Source organism: Nyctereutes procyonoides, unplaced genomic scaffold, assembly GCF_905146905.1.
Source record: "Nyctereutes procyonoides isolate TBG_1078 unplaced genomic scaffold, NYPRO_anot_genome, whole genome shotgun sequence".
NCBI classification, from domain to species: Eukaryota; Metazoa; Chordata; class Mammalia; order Carnivora; family Canidae; genus Nyctereutes; species Nyctereutes procyonoides.
In genome coordinates this window covers 13056528-13073035 of record NW_026575024.1, presented here as the reverse complement: position 1 = coordinate 13073035, position 16508 = coordinate 13056528, and the positions used below count along the sequence as shown (strand labels likewise).

The 16508-nt window shown below is 50.3% G+C and overlaps 1 protein-coding gene across 4 annotated transcripts in view; it reads right to left on the bottom strand.

Moving 5' to 3' along the window:
• SULF2 (sulfatase 2) overlaps window positions 1–16508 on the bottom strand; it is a 117674-nt gene that overhangs the window by 97621 nt on the left and 3545 nt on the right. Inside the window, exon 1 of one of the 4 annotated variants that reach the window (XM_055303342.1) lies at window positions 4611–4670. The exons of the other annotated variants lie outside the window; for them this stretch is intronic. The gene's annotated coding sequence lies outside the window, so the exon portion shown is untranslated. Of the gene's footprint in view, window positions 1–4610; window positions 4671–16508 lie in introns of those variants that run through there. 4 annotated transcript variants of the gene reach the window in all.

Sequence of the window (16508 nt, the reverse complement as noted above, 5' to 3'; positions counted from 1 at the left end):
GGGCTAACATACTTTCTATAACGCATCCAGTTTTCATTTGGGGATCTTCTCCCCAATCCTCAGTCCGTGAGGTTCAAACTATGCCCCAGCTGCAGAGCTCAAAGGCTAGACCATGGGATCCAGACCTGAGCCAATCAGAGCCTTCCAATTCCTCCTCCTCAGTGGTTGGCCAACCAGAGTAATCCAGGCGCCCTGGCCTGGCTAGGAGAAGATGCCTACCTACCCTTTTCAACTGGCTAACTTGTTCCATGTCCTTCCACCATGAGAGTGAGGGAAGATGGACACCATCTTGCCTCATGTAGAGGTGGAATGAAGCCAACACGTGGAAGAAAACAGAGCAGAGAAATGGAACATACTTGGGTTTTGAAACATTTGAGACCTGGATCCAGCTAAGCCTGAAAGAAGAAGATTTACGTCTGGGTTCTTTGTTGTGGGTGCCAAGAGATTCCTTTTTTTCCTTTGACTAGTTTGAGCAGTTTTCTTTCTTTCATAGGTGAACTTTCTCACACGTTGACTCCTTAGGGACATGAATCAAATTCTCTTTGTTTCTTAGGTTGCGCCAAGTTGCTTTCTCTGTCACTTGCAACCGAATGAACCCAAATGGTAGAGCAAGCTGGAGACAGAGTGTTGACTCAGGTGGCTTCCCAGCTGCCTCCTGCCTCCGTGCAGAGAGACCTGACAACACGGCTTGCTAGCCCTCGGCCTGGGCCTGGGCCCAACTCTCTGCCTTACTGTAGGCAAACTTTCCTCATCCTTATTTGTCAACCGATAAGAAAAAGGTGGTGTGGAAAAGCAGAAGGAACGTGGGTGTGGGAGTCATGAATTCTGGTCCCAATTTGGTCTCAGTTTCCTCATCTGCCAAACCAAACAGACTGTTCCCTGGGCACGGCCCTGCAGTTTGGGATAGGTGGAGTCTGAAGGTGGAGAGGGGGCCTTCCCTGGCCGCCCTCCTGGAAGGAGGACTCCCTGTTACTCTTGGCCTCATCCAAGGTTTGTTCTCTTCAGAACACTCATCACAACATGTGATTCTTCATGCACTCTTCTATTCTGGTCTTTATTTTGTGGGGGTTGTTTTTCTTACTGGAAGCTCTGCAGGGGTAGGGCTGTCTCTTCTTTTTTTTTTTTTAAGGATTTTTCCTTACTTTTTAAAAAATATTTTACTTATTTATTTGAGAAAGAGAAAGAGCATGGACGGTGGGGAGGGGCAGAGGCAGAAGGAGAAGTAGACTCCTCACTGAGCACGGAGCCCAACACGGGGCTCAATCCCAGGACCCCGGGATCATGACCTGAGCTGAAGGCAGACGCTTAAACAACTGAACCACCCAGACCCCCATTAAAGGATTTTAAAAGAAGATTTGAGAGAGAGAGAGAGGAGAGAGAGAGAGAGAGAGAGAACGCACACAAGTGGGTGGAAGGGCAGATGGGGAGAGAGAAAGAGAGAGAATCCTCAAGCAAACTCTGTGCTGAGCAGGGAGCCTGACGTAAGGCTCGATCCCAGGACCCTGAGACCATGACCTGAGCCGAAACCAAGAGTTGGACACACAACCGACTGAGCCACCCAGGCGCCCTGTGCTGTCTCTTTTCTAAATAGCCCCAGCCCCTGGCACAGCCTGGGTGCTAATTCTTCCAGTTGGTCAACAAATATTTACTGAGCACCTACTATTCACAGGCCCTATTCTACATGCTGGAGACCCAGAAATAAACAATCTTTTATGGATCAACACCAAAATAAATCACAGGCATGAGGTGATGAGTCCTAAGAGGGTGAGACAAGAGAGAGAGGTCAGAAGTGCTGGTCAGGGTAAGGCTGCATCTTTAAATGGTGGTGGTGGGGGGGTGTCAGTTGGGTAGAACCCTGAAGGTGGTGAAGAAACGTGCCTTGAAGATATTCAGGGGAACGGTGTTCCAGGCATAGGGAAAAACAAGAGCAAATGTCCTGGGAGAGGAGTGTGCCGGGGAGCCTGAGCCATATAAAGTGGGCAAGCAGGGCTGGAGTGTTGAGTGATGGGAAGGCTAATATTTGGAGCGGGAGGAGGATCTGGAAGGTTCCAGCCTGAGAGTGTTGAGATTGGATGTAGGTTTTAACAGGATCCTTCTGGCTGTGTGTGGAGAACAGACTGCAGGGCGTGAGGGTGGAGGCAGGGAGGCCAGTGGGACAGCTGCCTGGACAGTGCTTGGACCAGGAGAGGGGCAGCGAGGGGGCAAGATGTGAGATTCTGGATTTTGTTGAATGAATGAATGAATGATTGAAAGGAGGTAGACTGGTACATGCCAAGTGCTCTGATGACTGTTTCTATGTAACAACTGATCTTCAACCTTAGCAGGAGAATAAAGTCTTTTTAATTTTTTTTTTTTTTTTTTTTTTTTTACAGGACACAGCATGGATAGCTGGTCTCTGCTTTAGAATGTCTGAAGCCAGAGCTGAAATGACCAAAGAGCTGGTGGCTGCTACTGGCAGTTGGCTAGGACCTCAGGGGGCCCCTCCCTGTGTGCCCTGGGCTTCCTCCCAGCATGGCGGCCTCAGGGTGGGGGGTCTGATTTCTTATGGGGCACCTTGTGGCTCGGGAGGGGGGTGTCCCAGCGATGGGCAGGGCTGCCTCAGTTTTTGCAATTGAACTCATTTCTGCTGTCCCCCAGGGCCACTCCCACCACATCCTATCTGTCACAGGCCATTCACAAGAAAGACTGGCCAGGTTCAAAAGGAGGGGACAAGGGACCCCATATTTCCATGGAGGAGTGTCAAGATCACGGTGTAGATGAGCGAGCAGGCTAATTTGCGGCCGTCTTGGAAACACAAAGGGTCCTGCTACCTCCTGGAGAGCCATGGGGGCCTCTCAAGAGCACATATCACCCCTTCTAGGAAGTGTAACTTGAACCTAGTCTGATTCTGTGTCTGCATCTGGCAAGCTTTGGAGTCTGTGCCCACGCCCAGTTCCGAGATCCCTGAGCCTCAGGAGGCCCGGGGGACCTGAAGGCTCCTTGGACCCCACTCCTCCGTCTCATAGGATTCAAATGGGTTCAATCAGCAGTGTCAGGGCCAGAGTCCTGCTTGTCCTGCTTCTGAAGGGAGCAAAGACAAAAGCTTGTGCTGGACGTGGAAAGCCACAGAAGGCACCCCCACCCCATACTTCAGAGGATGGGGCTACTCCTGTTATACTGACATGGAAGACAGGAATTCCCACTTAAAAAATAAAACTTCCCCTTCCTTGTTTTTAAGTAGAAAGGAAGCCGCCAACAAACCCAGAAACCCCAAGTGAAGTGTGGGACCTGGTTTTGGGGAACTGGCCCTAACTGCCCCCCTTCCCACCTGCTGTGGTAAGAGGGGGACACTCCAGAGGCCTGCCCCTTGGCCCTCGGAGCCCAGGGACACTGTGCCCATGGGAGCTGTCCGGAAGGGGAGGCCGCTGTGTCCATGGCAGGGGCTGACCTGTCGGGAGTGGATGCCTTAAACTGAGGGGTGCCGGGCTGGGGCCGGGGACCAGGTCTGGGGTGAGGGGTGGCACTGACAATGCTAGGCCGGGTAAGAGCCACAGACGTCCCCCAGCCTTCCAGAACTTGGCCCGGACAACACAGCTACTCCACCTGGCCCACAATCACCGACAGGACCCACTTCGACCCCGCGCCCCCGCTCTTGTGTGGCAAGGTCTCAGAAGATCTGCGTGTCACCTGCACTCTCAACTTCTGCCAGATTCTTCAGCTTGTTCCCTTTCCAATTTTAGCAAATTTATCTACAAAGGAAGGCTTCTCCCTCCATGAGGAGCAAGCACCACTTGCCCTAAGCCAGAATCTCTTAATCTGGGCTCCATGGACAATGGGAGCTGGGCCATTCTTTGGCCTGTGCATTGTAGGGTGTCTGGCAGCCTCCCTGGCCCCCACCTGTGACATGTGTGTAGCATCCACCCCCAACTGAGGACAACAAAGACATCTCCAGACATTGCCATGCGTTCCCTCGGGGGGAACGAAATCGCCCCCAGGGCAGAATCCCTGCCATAAATGGATAGCAACATAAAGAAACAAATTCAATGACATTGTAGTTGGATTCTTGCTTGCCAAGGGCACTGACCTTTTTCTTGCAAGGGGAGCAGGCAGGCCTCCTTGAGGACCACAAGGGGGGGTTATGGGGACTCCTTCCCTGATGACTCAGAAGAGAACACAGTGAAATTCCATGTCATTTATGGAATGACCCCCTAAAACACAGCCCCTAAGATGAGGACCACAGAGTCCTGCCCACTGGAAACCATGCCTTCATCCACTCAATGGGACTGGGTTGGCCAGAGCCAGTGGGCTGGCCCACGGCCTAGGCTCAGGAGAAGCCCGGATATTATCTGGTTATCTCTGGAGAGAGACACCTGTCTGCAGTGGCCTTTGTCTAAAGTGCAACCTCAAACTCAAGTGTCTGCAGGGGCGAGGCAGGAGAAACGAGTGACATGGTCTGGATCTAAAGGAACAGGTTGCAGGGTGAGGACTCGACCCCACTGGAAATATCCTTCTTAAAGTGAAAACGTTCACTACATTTTGAATACTGGCAGACCAAACAAAGCTCCTCTGGAGCTTGGCTGGAGGGCTATTTGCAACCCTTCAAACCTGTGTGATCTTTCCTGAGCACTTACAATGTGCCGGGTGCTACGCAGGATGCTCGGAAGAAAACACAAACACAGGGTGGGCCAGGCCTCTGCCCTCAAGGAGCTGACATCCTGCTGGGAGAGACAGATAATAACAAAGATGAGTTTCAGGTCGTTTTAAGAGCTTTGAAGGAACCATCAGGGAGACAGGATAGAGAGTAAATCAGGGAAGGCCTCTAAGAATGGGTGATGTTTGAGGTGAGACCAGAAGGTGGTGAGAAGCCACTTACAGGTGAAATGCTTTCTAACCAAAGGAAAAAGCGAGTGCAAAGGCCCTGAGGTAGGAATGAGTTTGCTTGAAGAACAGAATAAACACCAGTATGGCAGGAGGAGGGAACAGGAGTGGCAGCCTGCCACAGAGGAGGTTGGACTTCACCTTCCCCCAGCCCACACCTTCCAGGCCACACCTGTTGTTCTTGCTAGGTGTTTAGGGGAAATGGGCATCCGACACAGAAATTCCCACCTCTGTTCTTTGTTCTTTTGTCTCAGCTGTGGACAAAAGCTTCCCTGGCAGCAAGTTACAAAGTTATTTCTGCAAAAGGCCTTTGGCCAAAAGCAATAAAGTTGGACCTGAACGGAGTCATTATTCACCCCTATCTGTGGGCTGGCTCTCAGTGTAGACGCCTCAGCTGAGACTGAGGATTCCAGTCCCCTATTTTTTAACCCTACATTTTCTCAGTACAGTTTACCCCCACAAGACACATATTTATGGTTTCAGAGACTATAGTTCCCTTTGAGAAGAACATAAAGGGATAGGAATCTATTTTGGCCACCCGGTATTAATTATCTAATTATTTCTTTCCTTTCCACCTAATACACAGCCATGTGCGCCATCCTCACCCATCAAGGCCCTGCTATCAGCAGATGAGCGTCTCATTAGCTCACCTTGGAAACGGCCCGGCGCTTACAATTATTTGAGAAGCTTGTACTCATTGGCGGGGGAAGGAGTCTGAAGCAACTTTTCCCAAATAACTCACTAAATTTAGAGATGCAAGTCGAGAGAATTTCACATGACAGGTCCATTTCCAACCCTGGCATGCTGTGCAATCCAATCAGCAGCTGGAAATAGACTGCCGAGGGGAGAAAAGCCATAGGTTAGAGGTGCTCTTTATGCTTGGCTCAGTTTCTCCCACTGGCAGTCTCACCACACTGAGGGACTCACAGGGTGTCACCGGGTGTCCAGTGGCTGCAAGAGAAGGTGCGAGAGCTGGCTGCCAGTGTCCAGGCGGGGTGGGGTCTGGGGAGGCGGGAGCACACTGACTGCGCTGGAGGTTCCCTCATTATTGCACATGCTCTCCCTTCCAGGAGCCAGCTCAGATTATCCCCATCTTTGGGGTTAGGATGCTGAGGCAGAGCAGGGATTCTGGGAGCCGATTCTGCTTCATAAAGAGGGCTCTCGGCCCCCAGCAGTGCCTGGGCTATGGGCTCCCTGACCTGGAAGAGAGACCAGAGACTTGGGCATTCTCGTTTTTCTTTTTTGGAAAAGAAAGAGGAGAGAGAGGGAGAGAATCTTAAGCAGGCTCTACACCCAGGTTGGAGCCTGATACAGGGCCCAATCTCATGGCCCTGAAAGCCTGACCTGAGCTGAAATAAAAAGTCAGATGCTTAACTGGCTGAGCCATCCAGGTGCCCCTTGGGCATTCTACTTATACTAGATTTTTAAAAAACGCATTCAATCATTCCTCTACCCATCCGTCCATCCGATCCATCCATCCATCCATCCATCCATCCATCCATCCACCTTCCAGCTACTTATTCAAAAATGATAATCTCTCATCCTAGGTGTCATTTATTCAGGGGCTGAGCGGTGGTTTCTAACTTTGCCCAGCATCTGGTCCCCTTCTCTTGATCCTCGGAACCCAATTTCCTTTTGAGGATTTTTCTCTCCCCTGCCAGGTTGTGTCACTTTTTCCTGCCATGGGACCCAGCGGTGATCATGTGACCAAAGTTGGTCAATCAGACTCTCACAAGGCGCTTGACTTTTAAAAGGAGTGTCAAGGGCAGAAGGAAAAAGCCGGGGTGCATCTGTCCCATTGGAACCCCTTCTCCAGCAACTCCTGGCTCGAGGGGTAGGGGCCCTAGAGCTTCCTAAGCTAAAGCCTTAGAAGGCCTGGCAGCTTTCATTTTTGTGTTTCTAGGAGCCATGCCGCTCAGAGACCACCATACTGTGAGGAAGTGCAAGCAGCTGTGGGAAGAGGCCCATGGAGGAGGATGGAGGATTCAGTGGATGGCCCCAGTGTACTCCTGCCTGGTGACCAGCACTAGGGGCTGGCCATTTGAGTTTAGCCATTTTGGATCTTCCTGCTGATATTATAGGAAGCAGGAGAACCACTAGGCAACCCACAGAATTGTTACAAATACAATGTTGCTTTAAGCCACCAAGCTGGGGGTGATCTGTCACAACCAGAAACACAACCAAAGAGCCTTGAAGGACACTGATTAGAGCCCATTCCTCCAACTGGAGTATCACAAACGACCTGTGATGAATCAAGATGTTTGGTCTCCAGGGGCCAATGGCTTTAATCAGATGAACACTTAGAGGAGAACCACATTCATTCATTCATTCTTTCAATCACGGTTTCAAAGGACCAGTCATCTGAGCATGAGTGGTATGAAGATGAACAAGCTTAAGGAGCCCCTATTCCAGTGGGGGCATCACACAAGGTGCCTCAGTTTCCTCAATTACAAAAAGGAGATGATAATAGGCTTTGATCAAAAGCTTTGTAGTGATGACCAAATGCTTGGCAACAAGTACCCAAGAGATATTAGACTTCTGTTATTATTATAAACAAAATTGCAGTGCATGGTCTCTAGAAATGTGGCCATTTGATTTGAACAAAGTGTTGTGGCTGAGGGTGAACTCCAATGCCCATGTGGGCCAGGCAGGTGACCTAAATGAAGTGGGTGAGTGAAAGAAAAACCCACACACGCTCCCTTCTCTCCAGCTCTCACTCTACACTCTTGATAGAGGCATTAAGAACACAAAGAAATACTGCTCCACGATGAGACCAGCAGGGCAAGTGCAATGACCAGTGGCAAGTGAACCTGACTGCAGCTTCAGACAATAGGGAATGGGAGGGACTGTGGCAAAGTGGTGAACCTAAAATTGGTGGGGATGGAACTCAAGGCGGCCAGACGTGCCCATCTCCCTTTTTTTCCCCCACAAATTAGAAACTCTGATTTTTAAAATGTAAAAATCTCACAATTTTTAAAAGATCTGACAACTTTAAAATATGTTCAAAACAGCATGTAGGTTAAACGCTTCTGTGAGCTGAACGCAGGCCCTGCTTAGCCAGCCTGTGACATCCTTCTCAGAACACGGGGAGACTTCTTTGCATCCCACCTTCCTTGTCTGGAAAATGGGGATTAAAGGGTCTCTGTGCGGGGATCCCTGGGTGGCGCAGCGGTTTGGCGCCTGCCTTTGGCCCAGGGCGCGATCCTGGAGACCCGGGATCGAATCCCACATCGGGCTTCCGGTGCATGGAGCCTGCTTCTCCCTCTGCCTGTGTCTCTGCCTCTCTCTCTTTCTCTCTCTGTGACTATCATAAATAAATAAAAATTAAAAAAAAAATAAAGGGTCTCTGTGCTATAGATGGAATGTTTGTGTTTCCCCAAAACTCATATGGTGAAACCTAATCCCCAATACGATATACTATTAGGGGGTGGGGTCTTTGGGAGGTGATGAGGCACGAGGGGGGAGCTTTCATGAATGGGATTAGTGTCCTTATAAAATAGACCCCAGAGAGCTCCCTTGCCCCTCTGCCACATGAGGACACGAGAAGGTGTCATCTGTGAATGAGGAAGTGGTGTCTCACCAGACTCTGAATCTGCTGGCACCGTGACCTTGGTGAGAAATCTCTGTTGCTTACAAGCCTGCTAGTCTCTGGTGTTGATAGAGCAACGTGAACGGATGGACACAGCCCGTGGCACGAAGTGGGTGTACACCTGAGTGGGCACATAGAACACTGCCTGGTGTGTAGAAACGTGAGCTTTCAGGGGTGTGAGTTCAGGAGAGGAGGAGAGAGAGGCAGGTCTCCTGAGCTGTGACAGTTCCTTTCCGGAGGGGACAATGCAGGTGCAGAGACAGGGCACCTGCAGAAACCTCACGTCACTGATCTCATGGATTAACATGCACATCCCAAGTGGCCTGAGACCGGTCAGAAGCAGAGGGTTCCGCAGGCCCTTCCACAGGGTCTGATGCCCCTGCTGTGGCCTGAGGGGGATGGTCGCCCCTTTCTGAGCGATGTCAGCATGAATCCCAGCTCTGGCACTGCACGGGGTGCCAGGAAGGTCCAGGGACTGAGGAGTGTGCAAAGGCAACTCTTCCCACTCCCACTTTTGCTTCCTGCAAGTGACACACTGGTTTTGACTCCTTTGCCTTCAGCAGTCACTTTTGAGCTCGGATCCCTGAACTCTAGATTCAGACCCAGCAGAGCATCTTCAAGCCTCCTTCCAGATTTCTTCGACCAAAAAATATCTCCCAAGCATGCAGAGTGCTGGGACTTGCTCTGGGTGCTGGGGATACAGAAGTGAACAAGACAGACCTGGCTTTGTGGCCATGGGGCTTCTTTTCAGTGAGAGAGGACAAAGGAAAAATAAGCAAGTACATTGAGTTAATTCCAGAGAGTGGTGTGATCAACATAACACAGGCGTCATTTTAGACATTATCTAATAAGGATGTGACGTTTGAGCTGAGACCTGATGGATCAAAAGGAGCCACACTTGTGATGTTCAGACAGAGGGGACAGCAAGTGCAAAGGCCCTGAGGTTGGAACAAACTTGGATGTGGCCAAGGAACAGAGAAGAGGCCAGTGTGACAGTTTAATAAGCTTGGGGGAGTGGGGTGTGAGTTGGGGGCAGAGGCCAGGTGGTACAGGGCAGGGTAGCTTACCCCAAGGAGTCTGGACTTTTCTGTAGGTACAACAGGCCAAAGAAGGACGGTTTTATTACAGGAGCCGCTACCATCTATTTGCAGAAATGCCTAGCAGAAGGCATCCCATCCAGCACCTTCTCTTCCTGTGTTAGCTGCACACTGGAGTCACTTGGGAGCCCTAAAATATCCTGATGCCCCAGCCCTAACCCTGGGGCACTGATTTAATTGGTCTGGGTGTGGCCTGGGTGCCGCCCTGGAGATTGATTATGAACTCCTGCTCAGCTTATGAGCATCTCCTGAGTACGTGGTGACAAGCCCACTTTGGGCTCCCAGAAGGGGCTCGGGGCCCTACAGATGGGTCCCCAAGGCTTGCTCCCCTCCTGAGCTGGCCTGACTGAGGCCTAAGTGTGGGGTGGGTGGGGGCAGGGTGGGAGTGGGACACAGTGGACCTCATAAGGTCAGGAAGCCTCATGCTCAGGCTCTAGTTACCTGGCCTACTTGCGGCGTCTCTCTGAGCTGGACTCCATCCTCTGCAGGGGGCAGGTCGCAGCCCTCCTTGTGGACAGGGTGGCTGAGAGGTCACGGGAGGAGGCGCAGAAGCACTTCGAGATGCTAAGAAGAAAGCAGTGTGGAAAGCAGCGGGTAGTTCCCCCACCAGAAATTAAAAACAGAACTACCCTATGATCTAGCATTTTCACTTCTGGCATTTAGATGAAGGAAATGAAATCACTAAAGATACCTGCACCCCCATGTCTGCTGCAGCATTATTCACAACGGCCAAGACACGGAAGGAGCCTCAATATCCACCAAAGGATGAACGAACAGAGAAGAGGTGGTGTATAGACACACACATGGAATATTACTCAGCCAGGAGAAAGGAGGAGATCCTGCCCTTTGCGGTCACCGTGGATGGACCCGGAGGGCATTGTGCTTAGCGAAATAAGTCAGAGAAAGACAAACCCTGTGTGAGCTCACTTAGATGCGGAATCTTAAAACAAAACTCGTGGGACTCATACACAGAAGAGATTTGGTGGCTGCCAGAGGTGGGCAGCGAGGGGTGAGCAAAATGGGTGAAGGTGGTCAACAGGTGTAAACTTCCGGTGATAACCGGGGACACAATGTACAGCAGGGTGACCGTAGTTAATGGTGCTGTGCATTTGCAAGTTGCTAAGAGAATAAATCCTAAAAATTCTCATCACAAGGAAAAACATTTAACTGGGTGATGATGGATATTAAAACTAATGTAATAATCATTTTACAACATGTACGTATGTCAAATCACTATGCTGTACACCTAAAACTAGTACATTGTTATAAGTCGATTACACCTCAATTAAAAAAAAAAAAAGCTAAAAGCGATCTACAAGTATAAGCAATGACGCCTGACTTCTGGAAGCAGTTTCCATGTGCCCGCTCACTGTACTCGTGTCTCACTGTGAGTGCCGGAGGTGGGGAGGCTGCCAGGAAGCTAACTATCATCATCCCCATTTTACAGAAGAGGGATCTGAGGCTCAGAGAGGTTCTGTGACCTGACCAGCTAGCTCCACCCAGCTACTGAGTGGCTGGGCTGGAGGTCTGGCTCCAGAGAGCATCCTCTTAACCCCTGGGACCTATTGATCCTCCGAGATGTGTCTTCTGTACTTTCATTATCTCCTCCCCAGGTGGAAGCCCACTGATACCCGGATGCACCCAAGAACTCATGACCCCATTTGCCAGAGAGGCTGGTCCGTGCTAACTGCATGGGGTTGTGCCACCCGGGGGTACTAGGACATCATAGGAAGGTGTCTACAAGGCAAGTAAGAAGCAGAAAGAGGGGCTTTGGGACAGCTCTGAGGCAGAAGCTGTGGGTGCTCCCCCACCCCAAAGTCATTCCCAGTTTACAGGACCCTAACTTTGTTAAGGAGGTAGACCCCCGTCCTGGCAATAAATCAGCATTAGTCTAAGCCCAGGGTTCTCACAAGGGTGAAATCAGCCCAAAGGGGTGTTCACAGGAATTTGTGAGGTTTTTTTTTTTTTTTTTTTTTTTTTTGGTTGTCACAGTGACTGGGGGACGTTCCTGGCATCTGGCGGCCATGCAGGGATGCTGGATAATTTGCAACGCTCCCCACCGTGAAGAGCTGCCCTGTTTCCAGCACGACTTTGCAATGTCCCACAAGATGCTCGTGCACGTGAAAGAGCTTTTACGGTCAGTTACCTGACCTCAGAGATGAACCCCATTTCACATATAAACACAAGAGATGTTTTGCCTGGTTCTACTCTACACTGAATGTTCTGGGAATGCAACCACTAAGCAAATGGAGGGAAGACTGCAGTTTGTTTTGTTTAGAAATTTTGCGAAATTGTTCACTATTTGGGAAAATCACATTGTTTATGGCTGTAGCACTTGTGGTATTTGAGCTGTCCAAACCACATGTTCATACCCTACTGCGTTTGTACCTGTCAGATTTATGTGATCCCACACTAGTGTGGGCCTCTGACTGCTTCATTGGTCTTCCAGTGGAGCTGTGTCTAAGATATCAGCATACATATGGTTTCCTCTAACTCACTTCCCTCTTGGTTTTCCTTTAAATTACAGTCGGAGTATTTGATCAGTTAAAAGATGTGCAGAGAGGTTCTATTATCTGTGAATTTATTTCAGGTAAACATGCCAAAAATATTTGCTTTAAGAAGAGGGTGTCGGATCTGCTCACTTTGGGAACCCCTGAGCTAAGTCAAATGAAAAGCCCACTTCCCTCTGCCAGTGTTTGGCTTAGGTGTGAGGTACAAAACCCAAGCCTGGACTAATGAGGCATGAAGCAAAGTCTGCTGGGGTGACGGTGTTCTTGGAAGGATTTTGCTCTCTGATTAAAAGACAAACAGCAGGGAGTCCTGCTTTTTATTCTCACTTTGAATGGGGATCTAATGTCTGGAGCTGCAGCAGCCATCTTGAGACCATGAAGAGCAAGGCAAGAGACAGGAGGAGGACAGAGGAACAGAGGACAGGAAGATCCTGGGTCTTTGAAGACATTATTGTGCAAACAAACTGCCTCTAGGGCTCCCCTGCCTCAGACTCTTGTTAAATGAGAACTAATGTTTCTATTGTACAAGCCACTCTCAGCCAGGAATTCTATTACTTGCAGTGAATACATCTTGATTCACATTCAAATGATTAGGACTCTAAGCCACTGAGAACTGTTGTAGTAGGATTTCCTCTTCTCTGAAATATCCAGAAGAGTGACCTGCATTCACAAGTCTGTGGACAGTGTCTGTCTCTAGAGCAGATCAGAAATGCAGCTTTTGGATGAGCTGATTTTCACCAGAGCATGAACATCTCCTGAACTGCTGGGAACTAATTGTTTTTCATTCTCTTTTCAAAAAGCTCCTCTCTTCTGGCAGCTGAGGTGGGTCAAGTCACCCACTGTGGCCCTGACTGGGAGCCAAAGAGAAAGTCTATTGGCAACATTCTTCACCTAATACATCTGGCTTCCACCTGGCCAAACACATCTTGGGTACTGCTCATGGTCCCAGGGGGATGGCCCTGTCCATCAACTCACTTACAAGACCTACTCATGACTCTGGTTTGGGGTAGAACCTACCTATGTTGCAAGCAGGGCCCAGGTATAACAAAGCAGTGAGCCAGGCTTTCATAAGACAAAGCTATACGTCAGAGGCCAGGGCCACCGGACAACATGTGTTTTGGAATCGTATTAAGAGATTATGTAGAATTCAAAATGGTGGTGGTCTCTGGTTAGAGAGAATTCTATTTAGTCTGGGTCTGGACTGGAGGAGAAGCTCTGAAGACCACGCCAACAGGAAGTACCAAGCAGGTACCATATTGCCTGCGAGGCCCAAGAGCCCACCTGACCTTAGATCCCCAAGGGCATCTGTTGTAGTGTCTGCTAATCACTGAGCAATGAGGAGATGGACAAGTGGAGGCTCAGCCTGGGCTTTTGGGAATTTCTCAGGAGTATCATAAAGAGGTGAGCATGTGGGGTGTGCTAAAGAAATTCATCAAATAGATGCAAGACAGGCATGGTGGGAGGAGGGGACCATACTAGAGAACAAAATACATTTCCCCAGACGATCCCAGTCCCATGGCCTCAAATAACATCGGTGCTCCAAAAACTCCCAGACTTAGGCCACCAGCCCCAGACTCGCATAAACAACAGCCACTGAGTGCTCAGACCCCCATGTCATCTCAAACCCAACAATGCCATGACTGATTCTGGATCATCCCCCATGCCCCGCAGGTGGTCTAATCGCCTCTGGTTCCCCGGCAGGCACAATGGTCAATATTATCTGTCATGGGGGCCCCTGTGTGCACTGGGGGGTGTTTAACAGCAGCCCTGGCCTCCACCTGCTAGATGCCTATAGCAACCTCTCCCCAGCTGTGACAACCAAAAATGTCTCCAGACATTGCTAAATGTCCCTGGGGTGGGGGTGGGGGTGTCTGAGCAAAATTGCCCCTGGTTGAGAAGCCACAGCGTTTTCCTTCATTCTGAACATGGAAGGCACCAGAAAGTTCTGCTGGCTCTGCTTCCAAAATGATCTCCAATCCACCTATTTCACTCCATGTCCGCTGACAGCACGGCCACCTAGGCCAGGATCAGTTTCCACCCACCTGTCCCAGCTGCCACCTGCAGAGCATCCCTCCCAGGAGAGCCGTGAAGATCTTTCTAAAACACAAACCATATCGTCCCCTAGCTTAAAACTCAACGGTTTTCCTTTCCTTTGAAATAAGATCTAAATTTCTCCCCACTGACCTCATCTTCTGTTGTCCCCTCCCCACCAGGTTTCTGTGTTTTGAACAGGTGTCTCAGGCCACTCCTGTCTACTTCCACTTCCCTCTAGCTGGAATGCTCTTCCCTCAGAGTTTTCTGAGGCTGGCTCATTCTCAAAATTTAGGTCACAGCTCAGAGGTCACATCCCGGGAAAGGTCTCCTCTGAGGTTAACCTGCCAGAGCCTGTTCCCCGCCCCTCCCCCATCACACAGCCAATTCTCCATCATAGGCTATTTCTTTTCACTGTAGAGCCTGTCACTTCCCAAAAGAGTCTCATTTGTGGGCTTTGCTTGTATATGTATTATCTGCTTTTCATCCTCTGGGATGTAAGTCCCACAAAGCAGGTGTTCTCTTGTTCATCTGGATGCCCAACCTGTGCCTGGCACATAGCAGCTGCTCGATAAACACGTGTGCGTGGACAAATAGAAGGAAGGCTCTCTTGCACTGGACAGCAGTTTCCTGATGCCTTCTCACCCTTAACCTCACACAGGGTATTTCCCCTGCCCCCTGACAGCCCCTGCATCAGGCAGGAAGACAAGATAGTCATCCCTCAGGGTCCCCTTTCCCGAGCCTCCCTGCTGAGGCAGGACACACAGGGGCTACTCTGGTTCACTCTCCAGCAGGCAGGGCCCTCCTTGGGAGTTTGATCAGCAGGGTCTGGATTTTGTGGGTTTTTTTTTTAAATTTTATTTATTTGAGAAACAGAGGAGGCAGAGACACAGGCAGAGGGAGAAGCAGGCTCCATGCCGGAAGCCTGACGTGGGACTCGATCCCGGGTCCCCAGGATCACGCCCTGGGCTGAAGGTGGCACCAAATCGCTGAGCCACCCGGGCTGCCCAGGATTTTGTGTTTTTTTTTTTTTTTTTTTTTAACAAATATCTTCAGAGGATTCTCATGGTGGGAGGGTGGGCAAACACTGCCCCTGGCCACCAGAAAACACAGAATCAAGGCCAGGCTGTATATTTCAGACACTAAAGCAGAAAAGCCAGGTTTCCAGTGCCTGCTGATCCCAGTGGAGACGGAGGGGACACTGCCCACCCAGCAGATGTTTCCACGCTGCCCTAACCTTGACTGAAACGGCAACAGGTCCATCTGACCACATCTGCGTTTCCCTTCATCGTAGGTATCGGCTATTTGCCTCCCCTGCAGTGGGCTTCCTTTCACTGGGATCCCCCTAACTTATGTTCTCCAGGGCTTCGGGGGCTCAGTCGCTCTCTCCACAGCTCCAGGGTGGGGCCCGGGAGCCCAGCCAACTCATTCCCTCGGCCAGCATTGGCGTGGTGTGAGCACATGACATACACCAGTCCCCTCAGAGGGACGCCTGGGCGAGGATGGGCTTTCCAGAAAAGAGGCTTGTTCTTTCCTGTTGGGCTTGACCTGGAGAGGACAAGAGGACCGCTCTTCAGCAGCCAACCCGGACACCTCAATTATGATAACAGCCAGTGTTCACCGAGAGCCTGCCGAGCTCAGACGCCGTGCTAAGCACTTGACATTGATGATCTCGTTTCATCCTTTACCACAAACCAGGAGAGAAGTGCTACGATCCTCGTCATTTGCTGGATGACAACACCGAGGCACAGAGAGGTTAACTAATACTCCCCAGATCACACAGCTGGGCAGGTAGCCAGGCAGTCTGGCTCCCCTAGCCATGGAGCCAGAGCCTGCCCACCCCTGGAGCCAGAGGGAAACGAGCCCCGTGGAAGGACGAGCAGAAATGCAGAGGAACCGATACTCATCACAGAATCTGAGCCCTGACCCCAGCTGTGCCTGAAGCTAGAGTTACCTGAACATTCTTTGGTTATAAAAGCCAACATGTCCCTTTCTTTTGGCCTTATGCTGCTTTGAGATTTTTTCTCTTTCTGTTGCGTATGAGAAAGGATCCTGATTACTTTACAGTCCTTTTATGAAAATACCCCTGATATTCCATTTGCGACTTGCACACAGCAGCTGCTCAGTAAACACGGACAGATGCTGGTGGAGGCTGCTTTTGTGCCCTGCCTCCCCACCCCCCCTTCCCTGCTGGGTGTGTAACCCTAACACCCACTGCAGCCAGCCCAAAGCCACTTCCCCTCTGGGTTCCAAGTGAGGCCTAGTTCCCTAGCAACCATCCCAATTAGGCAATCACGCCATTTATCAGGATGTCAATTAATTATAACGATCCTAATGATCTTCCAATTAGGGAGCGCCTTGAATCCGATCAGGGGCCTTGCAGACTCCCCAGGCAGGGTTCATCACAAGGCAGGCAGGCTCAGG